This window comes from Dendrobates tinctorius, unplaced genomic scaffold, assembly GCF_039654945.1.
Source record: "Dendrobates tinctorius isolate UK_male_01 unplaced genomic scaffold, ASM3965494v1 ptg000245l, whole genome shotgun sequence".
Lineage (NCBI taxonomy): Eukaryota > Metazoa > Chordata > Amphibia > Anura > Dendrobatidae > Dendrobates > Dendrobates tinctorius.
In genome coordinates, this window is record NW_027361912.1 from 2,556,627 (window position 1) to 2,575,189 (window position 18,563).

An 18,563-nucleotide genomic window follows, 5' to 3' on the forward strand; every position below is an offset into this window, starting at 1 on the left:
GCATGCTAGTGTCATTTTGTGATTGTGAGTGGATACGCTACAACTCTGTTAACTCGTATGTGTTTTGTGTGCTGCTCTTGGATCAGTGACTGTGTGTCTAGGCAGGCAGTGTAGGGTGGGAAACTTCCGCTTGGCTTAGCATGTTTCCGTTGTGTGTGCGGTTAGCACAGCTGAGTTACAGCGCAAGCCCAACCTCTAGCCTAGACTTCCCTGGGAGAGTGATAGGGTTCCACACCTAGCGTCCTATTTACTTTTACCCCTGTGGAGTTTAACAGGGTTTAGTACTTGTTTACTGTTTGTAGTAACAGAGCTTGGAACTCAGCGCTCTATTCACTCAGAGTGCCGTTAACTCTGTATTTACGAGCAATCACTCGCTGTATGGTCCGTCATTGCTTTCTAGCAGCAGTGTAACATCTCTGCACGGTGAACCCAGGGTTGCAATTGCACTTTATTATTAATTTTTATTTAGTGCAATCTGCCAAACCTAACAATACCTTAATTTTTTTCATTGCTGAAGTGACTCTTATACTTCTTGAACTAAGGGCATTTGTTTGGACACGAACCATTTGCATTTGACAGACCAAATCTATTAGTGTTCTAGTGGGTCTGCATCTCTAGTTAGAGAAAATGTCAAGGCTGTAGGAGCATACTGGAAACCTATTTGATGTTTTGTTTTCATTCTGGGATGCATTTGAGTGATGAGAACTTAGTTGTGAAGTTGTACATAGTTTTTTATGTAACATACTTACCTGAGGTTTCGCTTTATTTTTTCGTTTTTCCTTAGCAATTGAATTCTCAGTTAAAAAAGTTTTGAAGCACAAGTCTAAAATTTGGGCAAATGTGGACTCTGATCCCTAGTGATGGACCAAAGTGTAGTCATAGTTAGGCCCATGATAAACAGTTCAGCACAGTGTCCTAGCATGTTACCTACAGTATCTACTTTGGCTAAGGTAGAAAGATGTATTTGCACCCAATTGTCATCCAGCAGCACCCACCTTGAATGGTCCAAGATGATAATGCCTACCTTATGATGTTCAGCTGAAGGACCATCCCAGTCTGAAAAGATGATGCTTAAGCCAAAAGTTGTGTAGCAACTTCAGGTTGGAGAGGAATGGTAAAAATGGGTTTACGGACGTACGGTATATTGGTTTATGTGCTTCATTGTTTTGGTTCTCCAGATCCCTGTACTGTTAATGTTGTCTGGTATTCGGAAGACAATATATCATTTTTTAGAGCCTTTTGTATTCCTAGGCTTAAAAAAAATAAAAATTAAACATTCTTGTATCAGTATATTAATATAAACAATTTACATAACGTGATTTGCGTCTAATCAAAAATGAAATCTTCCTCGTTTTCTGTCTTTTACTAAATACAATTGCCTAATATTGTTCCTTTGGTGTTTTTACACTTTGTCCTCAATCTGATCTAATACAAGTTGTAGCGTGTGTTCCGGACTGTTAGGAAAATATTAAGAATTGAGAATTCATTCTTGCTCTCAGTTTTTGCCCAGTCTTCCACCCCGGGCAAAAACTGAGAACAAGGATGAATTCTTATCGTCACACTATAAGAGGAAAAAGAATGGATCTACCTGTGGCAAAACATTTTTGTATGCCTGATCAAAGCTCCATGGACAGGAAAATACTTGTATTGAAAGCTAACATCAAATCTCAGAGAGATGGAAGAGTCTGGAAGTATAAACTCATGTCAACCTTTAATACACAGAGCAGGAATGAATGCCGCATGGATTTAAGTCTTTTTACATTAATTAAGGAATTTGCTCCTAAGACCTTGTGGGGGCATCACAACAGAGAACCAGACTCCAATCAGAGGACAATAAAACATTCACACTCCTTATCAATGAACTGTTCCAATATTTATGGCCATAACTGTCTATCACTCTCCCATAATTATAGTTCTGCTTCACATCACTTGTCTTATCTATTGCATTATTTCTCTGCTATGTTGTGCATAAATATGTGATTTTTCAGATGTTGTATTAGTCCATGCCTGATGAAGAGACCTGAGTAGTCTTGAAAGCTTGCAATTTGTCACCATCTTTTCAGTTAGCCATTAAAAGGTATCAACCACTGAGGACTCTAAATTCTTAATTTTTTTCTATCTACTGGCTTACACGGTATGAAGATATACATCTTTCCTGGACTGTTAGGAAACACATGAAGTCATATCTACAAGCGGTGTAAAGCTAATATTCTGTTGAGCTAATGAGAGATACACTGCCCAATTTCTAAACTTTATGGTGACCTGGTGAAATATATCAAGTCATATTACAGCTTCTGCATAAACAGATCCACTAAAAAGGGTTCCAAAACCTTTTTTTTTTTTTTACGATTACTGTATAATGAGCATGTCAGCTCTTGGTAAACCTTTAGAAGATCGTGAAAGTCACTGAGGACATGTATTGTAGTTTTGGGAAAGTTCTAAGATAACTTATTCATCTTGCCAATTCTTAAATATCTCAGAACCTCAGGAAAACTGAGGAAGAGCAGGAGAAGAAAAAACTCACCTCAAGCTTCCTTTGAAGGCATGAGACAGACGTGAGGATACTCATTTCCATTCGTGAACAATAAATGAAGGAATTACCAAGCCAGAATCAGCCGGGCATTTTTATTTATATTGTCTTTTAATTTTGTCCTCCATCCCCAGTTTTTCTTATAGTTATTAGATATCTGAGGATCACAAATACCCTAGAAGACTCTTATGTTGTCCAGCGGAACTATTACATCAACTCATGTGATTCTGGAATGCTCTGCTCTATTAGTGGACTCTGGATTATATATAAGTACATCTGATCTGTGTTTATGATGGTCACCCGGTAGTTATAAAAAAAATTTGTCTAGAATTCCACCATGTTTTAAAGAAAAAGTTGTACCACAGGAACTGTGATGGGGGCAAAAATCGGTCAAATTTGAGGATGAATAAAGAGGCCAGAACAGATGATTGGTAAGTGTTCTATCCTGTCAACTGAAAAAGAAGGGTTTTATGCATCCCTAATTGTTTTCCACTGTACAATGTTTCCCTGGCCTAAAGTCTCAGAGATTGAAGACATATGTGATCTAAATAACCCTTTCATCTCTGTGCACACTTACTATATAGATCAGGCTCTAGAGCTGTATAATACAGCTGGCATGTAATCTGCTGAGATTAGAGCTAGCTCTGTGATTACAACAATTTAACTAAATAGATGCCTGTGTCAGTCGTGACAGCGGCATGTAAGAGGTTGAAGGTAGGTCGCTTTCGACAATGAGTTACCATTGCAGCCAGGGGTTTACTGAAGGCCCCCAAATTTGAGGATGGGTTTTTTAGGAGACAGGCAATAACTGGACAAGATACGCAATACTGCAGTATTGAAAAAGCAATCAAGTGATCACAGGTTCAACTGCCCCAAGGGGACTAATAGCCCATTCAGTAACATTAAAAGATATTTTTGAAAAAATATAACCCCTCCCCCCACTCCCAATAATAGAAAGGTTTAAATTACCTCACTTGATCCAAAATGGAAAAATTAATCTAAATAAAAAAAAAATATTTGGAATCGCCACATGAGTAACTGTCTGAACTAATAAAATTGATAAATATTCATCCCATATGGTGAAGCATAAAATGGTAAAACAGAAAACAGAAAATGGCAGAGTAAAAGTTTTTGGTCATATCACCTCCCCCAAAAAAGAAGAGATGAAGTCATATGGACCACAAAATAAAAATAATAACTACAGCTCGTCCCAAAACGTAAAAAGCTGTATCTCTCAGAATATTTTGATTTTGTTTTTTTGTGTATTCTTTTAAGTAGTACAAAAAAAGTACATTTGCCATCATCATTGTAGTATTGACCCTTCCAATAAAATAACCAATTTTTACTCAATTCTAAAGATTCTTCATTTTTTACCAAAAAGCTATAGTCATAAAAACAAAACCAAAAGAAACAATGACAGAATAGCTTTTTTTTTTAAAAAAAAAAAATTCTGCCCGATTTGGAATTTGACTTTTTTTTGTTACATTATATGGTAATATAAATGGTGTTACCATAAAAACTTACCCCCCAATTCTTGATACTTCAACATTGACAAAAATAAATTAAAAAGTTTTAAGTCTCGTGGAACATGAGGAAGAAAAAACAAAAGCACAAATAAAGAAATAAATAAAATAGATGCTTTTCCCAAGTATTTAAGTGTTAATCTGCACTGTCTACAAGAAATTTAATGATCAGCTTTAAAGGGAACCAGTCACCGCAGAAAATGCAATTTACCGGGAGATTATTTGTAGATAGGGTTAAAATGGAGGCAAGTAGGCAAGTGGTGTTACATTGCTGCCTGGCATCCTTGAAAGTGCAGCTACTGGGAGAAGATGAATTAATTTCTTCCTGTGAGCCTCCAGTCATGGGGACGTACTGGCTCACCTACAGTCACAGATCACTATACTGTGAGAAGCAGTTGTGAGCACGCCCCGCCACTTTGATTGACAGCTGGCTTTACATAGATGAGTTGTCAATCAAAGTGTTGGGCTACGCATACAGCCAATGCTCATAGTGGAGTAAGCAGTGCTGTGAGTGAGCAATGGCGGCAACTACGCCAGCTTCCTGGAGGAAAAAAAGTTAATTTTCTCCCAGAACCTGCACTTTCAGTAAGGTAGAAAGACAGCATTGTAATGATATTGACCAGCAGATTGACCCAATATCTGCAAGAATATAATGTTTTCTGCTGAGGTGACATGTTCCCTTTAATTCACAGGGGAATCCAGTGTTTAGTTTTTCTGCAGTGCCTCCACAGGAAAAGTGAAGTATTACACAATTCGGTAACATCAATGAGCTGTCTGCACAATGCCAGCTCCTCCATACTGATAGAGTCTTTGTAGCTCCTTTCTATTTTGGCTAATGGACACTGTCATGACTAATTTCCCAATAGTTTTTCTAAACCAGACAGCCCCTTTAATATTGAGGATAGAATTTGAATTGTCACTATAAGGTTCATTCATAAGTAATCAAAACTCATTATAATATACCTTTAACATTATGATCTTCGTAGTGGAACTGGTTATGACACAGGTCATAAAAAATCTGATGAAACGTCTCTTAGATGGATTATCTCATTAACTAATCCAGTGTAAACGGCTTAAACAAACTATTTAGCTGAAGGAAATAAACTCGTGCACCGTGCAGTGATGCCACAATTAAGCTACACAGATGTCTGAACATTTCCACCAACATCTGGAAAACTTTCACACACTGGTGGTGTAAAGTTGAATGCAGGGTCTCAACCGACAGTGGGAAACTATCCAAATCTAAGGTGCCACCCTCAAAATCCACACGAAAGTTATGTATCTGTAGGAGGCTGTTATAAGTGTGCATCTATACAGTATCAGTGGTATACATTTAGAAATGTAAACTTCAACTCTTGAGCCCGAAGATGAACCTGAATCAGGGTCCACAGCTGCCTTGCGAAATACCAATCGCTTTCTACGTAGTGCCTGGCCTAAGGGCTAGAGTTGAGCGACTTTGGTCGGATCTGGTTTCATGAAACAAAATTTGTTTCAGATGAAACTCGTCCGACTAGGGCAAAAAAAGTCAGAGTTTCGTCCGAAACCAGTCCCCAATGCAAGCCAATGGGGAATACAAGTCGGCATTGAGCGGATGAATGTCATCCACTCAATGCCAACTTTTATTTCCCATTGACTTGCATTGGGGTCGGGTTTCGGACGAAACTCCGACTTTTTTTTTACCCTAGTCGGACGAGTTTCATCTGAAACAAATTTTGTTTCATGAAACCCGGTCCGACCAAATTCGCTCAACTCTACGAAGGGCTCATTCAGACGTCAGTTTTTCTCGCACGATTTCTATCCATATTTTTCATAGATAGAACTTGTACCCATGAAAGTCTGTGGAGCTATTCACATGTCTATATTTTTGATGTGTCCGATTTTGATCCAACGCTTTGTCAAACATGCCAATGCCAGTCTATGGGTTTGTGAAGCTATCGGACAGAACTCAGATGCAATTGATGTGCTGTCCATTTTTTCATGGACTTTTTGATAGGAGAAGCTTGAGATACTTCCATTTTCTATTATTCTGAGAGAATTAGGTCAATTATGCTATTCACACTCTGATCAGAGTTTAATCAGAGTGTCAGCATAATGTGATCTGATTTTCTTGGAAAAGGTGAAAAAATTAATTATCCATATTTTATATTGTGTAAGTCCATGAAAATCATCGAACTGCAATCAGACGTCATGCCAGTACAGTCCAATGGTTTCCAAGAATTCATGGACTTGCATGGCAGAATGCCATCTGAATATCCGATCCAATTCACGTATGCTGCGATTTTTTTTCCTCCGATTGGCTCGCTTCCAGGAAATAAATGGACACGTGCATTGTCTCAGAATAACATTGGTCTTAGATCACACTCAGACATAAAATACAGCCATGTGCACGAGCCCAAACACTGATGAAACGCTGACCAACTCTGATGGTAAAAAGTGACATTGACCTAACTGATGACCCTGATCAAACTCTGATGGTATGAAGTGGCTCTGACCAAACTCTGATGACACTCTACTAAGGAACACTGATAAAACGCAGACTGTTTCTGGACGTCTGAATGAACTCTTAGGCTGGGGTCAGACTTGAGAGAAACTCGGAGGAGTCTCGCACATCAATACCCAACACTGCCACCGACACTCGAGAGCAGAACGTGCGGCTGCATGTATTTCTATGCAGGCGCACGCTCTGCTCCCGAGTGCCGGGTATTAAGATGCAAGACTCGTCCGAGTTTCTCACATGTATGACCCCGACCTTACTGAGATGTCAGGGCCAGGCACAAGTGCTACCACTGGACCCTACTATACAAGCACCCTTGACCATACTTTGGACAATATGTCATCCTGGTGACATGTTATCTTCTAACGAAGGATCGGTAAAAATGTATAGACCTAGACGAATACGTGGATAATTACAGATGTCTGGAAACTTTAAGGTTAAGTGCACACGTAGATTTTCCTCCTGCGGATTTTTCCGCGCAGATTTGAAGAAATCTGCAGGTCAAATGACCTGCATTTTTCCTGCGGATTTATTCATGTTTTTGTGCGGTTTTCTTGCGGTTTTGGTGCGGTTTTCCACTGCAGTTTTCCCTCTGCGGATTAGGAGAATGGAGCAGGTGGAAAACCGCACAAAAGAAGTGACATGCTGCATTTTTTGTACCGCACAAAAAACGCGCGGAAAAAACCACAGCGTCTGCACAGCGTTTTTTTTTTTAATTGATTTACATTGTACTGTAAATCACTTCGCGGATCCGCAGAGTTTCTGAACGGTAAAATCCGCTGCGGATCCGCAGGAAAAATGCATCGAGTGCACATGGCCTAAGACTCCTGGGTTATATAATGGCTGTTTGAACTGTTTTTGTTTTTATTGCAGGATGGGTGTTCTTAATTTTCAATGGAAACATTTTTTTTATGTTGCTCAGTTAAGAAATGTCTACTAAGGAAGAAAATCTTCCTCACTCAGAATGCTTGCCAGATACGTGTTCAGACTACCCCACTACTCCATAGGCATAAACGATCAGATGGGAGAAAAGACACCTCTGACAACAGATGGTCTCAACTGAAAACAAGATGATCGGGTTTTACATTTACCCGGACATTTTCTGGGTTTTTATTGTTTTTTTTTATCTTTTTTTAGATTTCTAGATAGCTATACAAAAGTTTTGATTTTTTTTTTCCACAAGGGATGGGTTATAGCTTCTGAATGACACCATAAATGTTACTATATAATGTACTAAAAAGTGGGAGGAAAATCCAAGTGGGGACCAAAATAGCACTTCTGTGTTTTTGCGTTCATTGTATGATGAAAATAACCAGGTAAAAATAACATGATTTTTCAGGTCATTAGGGCTACGGCGATCCCAAACTCTAGTATTTTATATTTTTGTAGTTAAAAAAAATTAGAACTTTGTAAAAAAGAAAAAAAGGCTTGTGTCACCATTTTCTGCGATGGAGCTATGTGAGAGCTTGTTTTTTTGGGTAGACATGATGTTTGGAGTTTTTTTTTTTGCTTTTTTGCATTTTTAGGAATCTACAATGACATGAAAATGGCAATTATTGCATTGTTGATTTTATTTTCACTTGTACTATATATGGATGTGGAGAAACGAGGGTCAGTGGGTTCTTTCGTCCACTTTGCCGTCCACCTTTAGAAAGACCGCATGGTCCAGGGCTCATCCCACTGAACGCCCACACTCCATTCCCGTGAGCAGAACGCTACTCAGACAACACAACGTGAGGATAACAGTGTGGCGATACTTTATTAAACCACCAACATACAGTAACACATAAAACAGTCCCAGCAAATACACAAGGAATCTCACCCTTCCACTGGCTCTCCAGATTTAGAGCAGCTGAAACTTTGGGGCTTCCAGTGCCAACTACCTCAGCCAGTGGCACCCCGATTTTAGCAGGTACCCACAGAGAAGAGAGTGTGGCAAGCTTAGTAAGCTGACAGTTCATTGAGGTATGTGGTCAAATGACCCGATTGTCCCAACCTGGGTGCTCCAAATGTCTCCACGTGCTCAGTGATGGACAGTAAATTAAATCTGTTTTCCTTCAGTTGGAGCCATGGTGTCTTGGCTACTGTCATGTAGAGGTTTTCTGCAGAAGGATAAAGGTCCCTTTTTATACCCACATCTGCCCTTTAGGCCATCATTCACAGGTCAGGGGGTAAGTGAGATAAGGTCAACTCTCAATATATTAGCAAACATCAATTCTTCAATTACCCAGCATCCCTGTCTTTCAAGGATAGCAACACAATAATCAATTCAAGAGTCAACATTTAGGCCCATATATGAACAATGACCTATGTCTCTTGACCCACCGAAGAAAACGATATCTGGCGTAATCACGAACAAATTCCGTGTCTCTACTATGGACTTCATAGTAGCTTTAAGTAGGTCCCAAGGGGTGATGATAACCCATTGACACCCTGTGATGAGTGCACCCACAAAGTAAAGATTAAAATTCTGCTGCTGTCAGCAACTGACAGCAGCATATATGTGGTTAAACAGCAGTAATGTGAGCTACTTTTGGTCGGCACATGCCTTCAATAAGACAGGCTCAGCATGTCACACCCACACCCTGCCTATGACATATACAGTAAGTATGTGAGGGTACAGGAAGTTATTAAACTTCCTTATCAGATGGTTTTTATGGTCACTTCCAAACCAGCAGGTTTGAGCAGCTGTAGTCTAATGTGTGCAGATACATAAGATTAAGTCTCTGATAAGTTCCTCAGGGGGAAGTATTAGTCTCTCTCTTATCCACTCAGTTGAGTATGATTCTCAGTCATTCTATCGATCATTGTTCACTAGGCAGATTTTTCCCATGTTGCTTCTTTCAGTTCGCCAATGATCATTCCCATGTCAGTCTTGATAGTGTTGAACCAGTAGGATATTGGCTATCTTCTTCTGCCTCTGACAGATCAAAGCATCACTTCTTTCTCCAACAATTGAGTTTGCATAATGTGGCCAAAATAAGCAAATTTTTGTTTGGTTGTCTTAGCACTCCAGCGATAGTCAAACCAAAACTATGTCCAAGACGTCTCTTGGTGTTCCTTGCTGTCCACGTAATCTGCCAAAGTTTCCAGTAGCACCAAAGATCAATTGCTTCAATTTTCTTCCTGTCAGTCATCTCTATTGTCCACGTCACGCATCCGCATCCCAATGCCAATGAGAAGACAATTGTGTTGACCAATCTGCATTTGAAGCATAGTAGGAAAATATCTTTAGGGTTATACTAAATAAAGGACTTGTATATTATACTGTATAACCTGTAGCTATAAGGCAACCACATTAGGAAAAATTATGCCCATTATTTTGTTGTGGGTGGCAGGACTGCCTTCAACAGCGGACCTGTTTTGTTTGCAAAATGCCCAAGGTTGATTGAAAGACTTGTTGGTGAACATTGCATTTAACCCATTTATCTGGGTTAGTAACCCCCTGGCATCATAAAGGAGTCCCATTTTGATCTATGTAATCAACCTCCTCTCTTTTTTACATACAACTGTGTTGTGAATTCCCTTGCTCAGATCTCTGAACCAAAGCTCCCTCTGCTCCCTCTGGTGGTTACTGAGAGTAGTGGAGCTGGCCAGGTTGATGGAAGTTCCCCACCTGTTCACGATAATTGGGAACCTGGGATTACTGGCTGGGAGCAAATAATTGAGCTGGCTGCTCTTGAAGGTTGATGGTGATTTTTCCTCCTTGTGCATTTGGAGTTCTTTTGTCCCCACCCTGATCTGCATGGTTCAGTTAAGTGATTCTTTTGCTAATCCTTTGCATCTAATTTGGTTGTGCCATTTTTGCTTTCTGCTTTGCTGCTAGGGTTCAGCATACTCCCTGCTGGGGGCACCGCTGGGCCTTGCTCTATATGTTACAGCATGTGTCAGTTTGTTCAGTCCCCTGTTATGTTAGTATCTTTTGCTTTGCTTCCAGTTTATACCAGAGTGCTGATCTAGTGGGTGTGAGGTCGTGTGGCCTCAGGTTTTTTGTATATCAGAAGTGTTGGATTTTTCTAGGGTTTTGTGCATGATTGCAGACAGTATCTTTTCAGTCCTGTCCTGTCTAGACAGCTTGGGCCCCACCATTTGCTCAGTCTGTTTTCTGCCTGTGTTTGTGCTTCATCTTGTCTCACCGACAATATATGTTTTGGGGGCTGTCTATTCCTTGGGGATCTGTTCCGGGCAGTTTAGCTTTCACCTATCTGACTTCAGGCTTAGTTAGTTCTCCGGCTGTGACAAAGCGTCTAGGGCATCGTAGGAACGCTCCACGGCTACTGCTAGTTGTGCTGATAGGAACAGTGGTCTGCAATCCACTTAGTTGCTAACCTCTCTGGTTTTCTGGTGGCTTAGCCTGTTCCTGCCATCCTCCTCGGTGACCCATTCATAACACAACTGAAGGCATACCTTAAAAGAGGTCATTCAAAGCAATAAATGTCCAATAAATGTGGATCCTATGAAAAGCTTCAGAAGGATTCCAATTGGGAAGCATCAGATATAAAAAGGTGGCAGCACACATGCATCTCTCTTTCTATTAATTTCTACGGGAGCTCTGAAAATGCAGAGGACGCATGCTAGTGGCTTGCAATAAAAATAAGGTTTTTCATCCAGACATCTTCTGAAGACAGCACAATGGCACAACTTGTGGATCGGTGTGGTGCCACCATGGTGTTCAAATCGTTTCCAAACTCTTAGAAATGAGAGTTAAAATTTGGAAGAAGGATAGGGTCAATTATTTTTTGGGACCGATCGCAGTGTATTGTTGTTCTCTCTATCAGTACATTGAGGGACGTTAATCATTCCCACTGTAGTTTGGCACCACTCTAGTTTCTGCTGATGTTGTGGCAAGGAGGGCAACATCTGGAACAAATATTTGTGGTGTAGCACTTCATTAATGTCCTGTGATCTGAGCTGGATACAATCCTGTGTGACAAATCTAGCCCATAGCAGATGGTCACCATTTGTTTGGATGAATAAAGAGTAACTGGAGTAGTAAGATTACCACCTATATGTTGGCTAAAAGTAATGGAGCATAATATTGTGAAATGCCAGCCACTCTGGATTCATTATTGGTAATCGGTACTCTTGGCGCTGCTGTAATTGAGTTGTAAAAGTCAAAAAGTTTGAAATTGACTTACTTTAATGAAATTTTCTAGAGTGGTTCTTGTGTTACGAGAAAGAAGTGAGCAGGAACAGACCAGCTGTAGGACCATGCTGCATTTGGAGGATGTTAAAGTTCTCAATTGCTACCGGTCACATTTCGCAAGAGTTCCCTTCAGGACCTGGACCCTTGCAAGCAACCAGTGGAATCTAAAACACAACTTTAGCCACCAAGGACCATCATGGCTTTTAATCATCAACCTCCACTAATGTAGACCACCAGTGACTTTCTTGTCTTTTACACTACCGCATCCATCGCATTGTCACTTTTCTTTGACCATATATTTTTTACAACTCTGTAACTTTTGCAACATCCTGTCATGCCCCAACTTCCCTCCATCTCCACCCATCTTGGCAGAGCTGCTTGAAACTGGCGTGAAAATGTCAAAGGTGGCAACATTTTTACACAACTCCATTGTGCAAGATTTTACAAATATGTACATCTTTTATGCTAGTTTTGAGGCATAATAGCTTTTTTTGATGAATCAACATCTAAATCTTTCTGCAATGTGTTAGGATTTGAGGCCAACCTTACATTTTTAACCAGTGCCACACTTTGTCGAAAACTAGCCTTTGCTGTATAGCTCAACCCAGGACGGAGTCATGATCGGGAAGATGAGTTATTGGGAAGAACATAAGCAACAGTCAGGCAAAACACATTATCGAAGAGCTAAAAATTTGGGAAAGAAATCACGACTGAAAAGGGTCAAGGTTAAAGTGAAGTGACTTTGGTGGTCAATCGTTTTTCCTCATTTGACATTTTGTTCATAGTCAACCTAGAAAAAATAAGAAATACAGAAAATGTTAGGTTTTCGTGAAGCCAATCTAACATCAATGCCTGAAGGTGTATTTAAAGGCAATGCAAGAGTCTACATGAAAAAGGGGGATTAATGTGCTGTAAGTAATAATTAATAGAAGTATCCGAGGCCTTGACTCATAACTTGTGCAGGAACATCAATTGCTTCTGTCTGGTGACTGTATTTTGAATATGTCTTTTGGATCTACCATTATAAATATGTGCGTTGTGGAAGTGCCGAGATCACTGGATGACTAGTTTTACAAAACTTCATGATTGATGATGTTGGAAATAACATTCTTTTTTTAGTTGCACTCGCAGTATATAGCCTCACACAATAAATTCTGCAAATTACCACAAGAAGGGATCACTGCAAGATTGTCTCGTCTCTGCTGCACTTCACCCTAACACATGCTGCTTTCCAAATTCCTCAGTAGTTCTAAGAAGCCACGTTCCAGCCAGGAGTGCACACAGTGGACATCATGGTTGTCTGCTCTACATATGTATCTACATCTGAAGGAGTATTCCCATAATCCTGATGCTAGATGTTTATTCTTGGTTCCCAGATGAGTGCGATATATCTTAGGCCGGGTTCACATTACCATTTCAGTCCGCAGCGTGGTGCTGCGGACTTCTTTCCTTAAGCTCCGCCTACTTCCGCATGAGTCCTGCGTACCTATCTTTAACATTGTGTACGCAGGGACATGCGTTGTATGCGGATGCGTCCACGTACGTTGTTTTGATGTGCACGCCGAATGAAACATGTTGCAACTTGTTAATTTCTGGATCTACCCTTAGCTAATTAACAACATAGCATTGGATTTTCGGTCAAGGGAGGGATAATTTAAAAATAAATAAATTGCGAAAAAGGTTTTACAAGATCAATTTAACAAGTGAACGCGTCACAACAATACTGCTGGTTGTTGCTGAAACTTACTGTATTTTACGGATTATAAGATGCACTTTTTTCCCCTTTTTCTCCCACAAATTTGGGGGGAAAATGGAGGTGTGTTTTATAATGTTGATATACCTTATCGGCGCGCCGCTGCAGGTGTCCAGTGCTACTGCTTCGCTGTGTCTGATGATGCTGCGGGGGTCTCTGCTGACATTTTGTGAAAGGCCAGAGCCCCCGCAGTTCCGTGGTTTCCTGTACGGTGGACTCCGGGAAAATGGCCACCGGGGGGTGGTGCAGGCACAGATGGAGATCTCGGCACCAAGATCTCGGGAGATGAGATTTCAGCGCTCAGTCCAACGCACAGGAAACCATGGAACTGCGGAGGCTCTGGCCTTTCACAAAATGTTGGCAGAGCCCCCCGCAGACACCGTGCAGCAGAATCTTTATTGATCTTCTGCACAGGTGCCGACGAGTCACTACGGAGTAGCAGAAACTCAACGGCGCCTGTGCAGAATATCAATGAAGACCCAGCCCATAGAAGGGCGGATAAATTTCACATAAATTTCACGAATGGACGGTACATGCTCTGGATTACAGCACAACAACTGCACGTCACTGGTCAGTGTGACGTCTATGGGAGGTGGGTGCTATCATAATGAAGAGCGGAGGCTGGGATTTCTTCCAGACACCGCACGCCCTGAAGTCTGGAAGAAATCATTAGCATATAACATTAAAACTTATTTTATCAACATCTTAGGCTACTTTCACACATCAGGTGTGATTGTTCCGGCGGGGTGCGGCAGAAAGCCGGACCACTGGATCAGGCGTGCAGCGGTGACAGCGGATGCAGGTGCGGCGCCTGATCCGGCTTGTAAAACATTTAAAGGAGCCGCAGCGGGAGCAAGCGAGAGAGGCAGCACCGGGGAAGCCGGTATGTACGGAGGAGAGAGAGGCAGCACCGGGGAAGCCAGCACCGGGGAAGCCGGTAAAGGAGCCGCAGCGGGAGCAAGCGAGAGAGACAGCACCGGGGAAGCCGGTATGTACGGGGAGGGGGGAGAGAGAGCGCGTACTGCGCCGGGAACTTGTGGGGTTAAAACTCACAGTGCCCGCGCATGCGCTGTTGAAAAAGCCGGTCCGGCGCTGCAAAAAAACGTTGCAGCCAATGTTTTTAGCTGACGCCGGACGGCGCAGGTTTGCCGTTTCCGGCAAAAACCGGAGGCGCCGTATGTCCATCCGGCATGATGCGGCGATCATTACATTCTATGTGCCAAAACCGGATCCAATTCCGGATCCGGTTTTCACACTTTTTGCCGCATCGTGCCGGATTAAAAAAAACGGATATGTGAAAGAGGCCTTACCCTGCAGCTATGAGTCATACAGGTAAGACTGATTTAACCATTCCATTACCTGTATGCCAATAGTAAGAGATTACATTTGTCCAGGGGGAAATAGATACCCTTTAATGAAGTTTTTATTAAGATGGGGGAACCAGAAAATCTATAAATAAATACAAGAAAAGGTTATTTTTTTATTATAGTTTTACTAGTATGCTTTTACAAGCATATGCGCCACAACAATACTGCTGTATGTTTCTGCAAGTTCCTTTCTACTATATCAACCACTGTAGCATTCTTGCTTTTTTTTATTGAGGTGGGGTTATAGTGTTTTTTTAAAAAATAATAAAGCACATTTTACTTGACAAATTGGTATATTAAAAGCGGTAAACTGTACAGACCACAAGTATATTGCGGGCTTTTGTAGCATTTGTAAGCTGTATTCCTTCATCCCAGAATTTGTTAAGTCATTTTTTTTTCGGCAGGGGAAATTAATCTGCTTTAAGCAGAAATCTGCAAATTATTATAGTAAATCGAAATATTTAAAGGGAATCGGTTAGCAGGTTTTTGCTATGTTATCTGAAGACAGCAGGAGGTAGAGGCTGACACAGAATTCAGGGATGTATCACTTGTTAAAGTGCATGCTGTTTACTAACTGCGAAGAATTTATCACTAAGACATTAACATTGGACTGGCAATGCCTTCTCCACCTGTGATAAGCACCTCACTATGTACTTAGTACATGCAGAGCTTGGTGTGGGTGGGGTTAGCTGTACTATGGAGGAGGGGTTAGCTTTCTCAGCTCTGCTTCATTCTAAATCTAAAAATTCTGATTGGATCAAAACTGCTGCATCCAGTAAACTAAGTGACACATCACTGGACTCAGCTTTTCTTTGCCTGCATTTTGCTTCTCTCAGGTGAGGTAGCAAAAACCTGCTGACAGATTCCCTTTAAGTGTGCATTCTTGTTTTGACCACCTGTTCAAATTGTCAAATTGGAGAAATATAAACATTACGAGCAGTCAGGTGTCGCATTAGCCTTTTTGGCAGTCACGTGAAAATTGTCTAACATTTCTGGTTGATTCCAAATTTTCACAGGGCTGGCCAAGTGTGGTAAAATATTTTTTTGTAAATTATGTAAATGTAATACTTGTGTCCAAAATGTACCTTAAATGAAAAAGTGGCACTGGTAATGGACGTAGTACCATAATAGATAAAAAACAAAAAGCAGTTGCTGCAGTAGTAGTACCAAATGCAGGTCACACTTGGCCTCTTTCGCCTCTGGCAAATGTACCAGTGGAGAGGAAGTGAAGGGCATAATAAAAGATATGTCACATCACTCGTCTCAGTCATATCAGGATGATGTGCTCTCATCAGCTCGAGTCAGTGTTCTGCTTAGTCCTCCTCCTTCATCTCCATAGCACTAAATTCTGTGGGAAGCGGAATTTAAATTCCATCATTGACATCTGTTTCTATTTTGCCCCTTATGCCCCTAAATCACTGCACCCTGAGGGCTAAGGAAGATACTTCACTAGAATAACTCCTTCCAGTTTAGTTTTTGTAAGAGATGAACAGTCATCCTTTGTACTCAGATGGCCTGGCGCTGGAGAAGATGGAGGACATGATTCCAAAGCCAAGCTATGTGGTTAGTAATTTGAGTAATTTGTTAAATGAATGAAGAACTTCTGCCTTTGTCTGTCTGTACACAGTGAATCAAGTGTATTATGCCAACTATTGCTAATATAGATAAGCAAAGGCCTACTCCTGCAAAGGGTACAACTGGGAAATCACCTAAGTCTCTGTGGGACAGTGTGAGCCTGGTGGTGGTCATGATGGTGGCGATTCCCATGTGTGAGAAGGTATGGACATTCTTTTCCATGTTGCCAGTGGACCAATCTATTGAAATGTGCAGATTCTGATATTGGAAAATATGCTGTATACATCCTGGCACACTCAACTAGCAATTACAGTGGCTTGCAAAAGTATTCCCCTCCTTGGATTTTTACCCATTTGGCTACATTACAACCTGTGTTTAAATATTTTTCTAATCTGATTTATGTGTGATTCATCAGCACTAAATAGTCGTGCAGTCACCGCTGAGCAAGGACTCACCCACACTGCAGAGGGGCCCAGGGTCAGACACGGCCGGATAGTTCAGGCAAACAGGACCTTGAGAGGCTGAAGTCAGTGAGCAGTGAAGGACCTACGGTCATGTGACTGCAGGGGGGCAGGGCTTAGCATCCTGCTGCCAGAGATAGGCAAAATACTATACAGGAATACTCAAAGTCAGACAAACCGGGTCATACACAGATATAACAGTAAAGTACCAGGGATGAGACAGAACGGATAGTCGGGGACAGGCAGTGGTCAAAGCCAAACAGACATAGAAGGTAACAAGCAGAATCCAACAAGCAGTATCCAGAGAACAGGCCGAGTCGTACACCAAGTTATCAGGCAAACAAGAACACAGCACAAACACACTCAGGGGTCAACACACTCTGCCAAGGGCGAAAGTATAACTGACGGGGACGGGGATAGAAGCTTCCTGAGGCCATAAGAAACCTTCCCAGAACCAGGGAGAGGCCACAATAATGATCCCCAGGTGTGTAGGTGAGCCTGCACTGGGATCATAACCTTTAATCTCAGAAGTGCCAGTCATCAGCACTGGTTCCAGACATTAACCCCACATGTGCGAGTCAAACCAGCACTGAGATCATGACAGTAGCCCCCTCTCAACGGGGGGCCTCTGGACCCCCAGGCTTGCCTGGGTACTTAGCATGGAAAGCCCGCACCAGGCGATCAGCATGCATCAACCGGGCCAGCACCAAGTGTTATGAATGAGTCACCGAAGGAGGAAAAAACAAAAATAAAAGCTAAGTCCAGAAAACCGGAGAGGTTGGTAGCTATCGGATTGTAGACCCCTGATCCTATCCACAACAACTAACAGTAGCCGTGGGGGGTTCCTACGATGCCCTAGACCCCTCGATCACAGCCGGAGAACTAAATAGGCCTAAAGAAAGAAAGGGGAAATCTAAACTGCCCCAGAGCAGACCCCAAAGCAATAGGCAGCACCCAACATATAATGACGATGAAGCAAGATGAAAATACTAACACAGATAGAAAGATAGGTTAAGCAAACGATGGGGCCCCAGCTAACTAAAAAGGACAGAATAGAAAAGCTGCTGTCTGCAATCCGTAAAAAACCCTACCAAAAAATGTCCCAACCGTCTGATGGGAAAAACAGGCCCTGAAGTCGCTAGGACTTCAAAATGACTATATCAGCACTCAGGAAAATTCTAAAGACAGAGCAAAGAGACAAACTGATCAGAGACAAAAATGGAACTCAGCACACCCCCGACCGGGGATGGCTGAACTCCAAAAAACAAGGTAAACAAAACAAAAACTAATAAGTTCAATAGCAGAGCAAAAACTTATCTTTGGGAAGCAGGAGTCAGACTGGTTTCCAAGAATCCAGCAGAGAAATCACCAGCGACACAGAAGGGCGTCGGCTGCCTTATATCCAGTCAGAAGTTCCTGTTACCCAGTCATCATCTACCAGATCAGGTGTTTGGTAATCAGCCTCACTACCTTCCTTCACCAGAAGAGGGAGTTCATCAGACATCGACGGTGAAGGGGAAAATGAACTCACAACAGTACCTCCTCCTTGAGGAGGGGTCACCGAACCCTCATCCACGCCATGAGGGCGATCAGGATGGGCCCGATGAAAGGCACGAACCAATCTTTTGGCATGAATATTGGATGCAGGGACCCAAGAATTATCCTCCTGGCCATAACCCTTCCATTTAACCAAATACTGTAGTCTCCGTCTAGC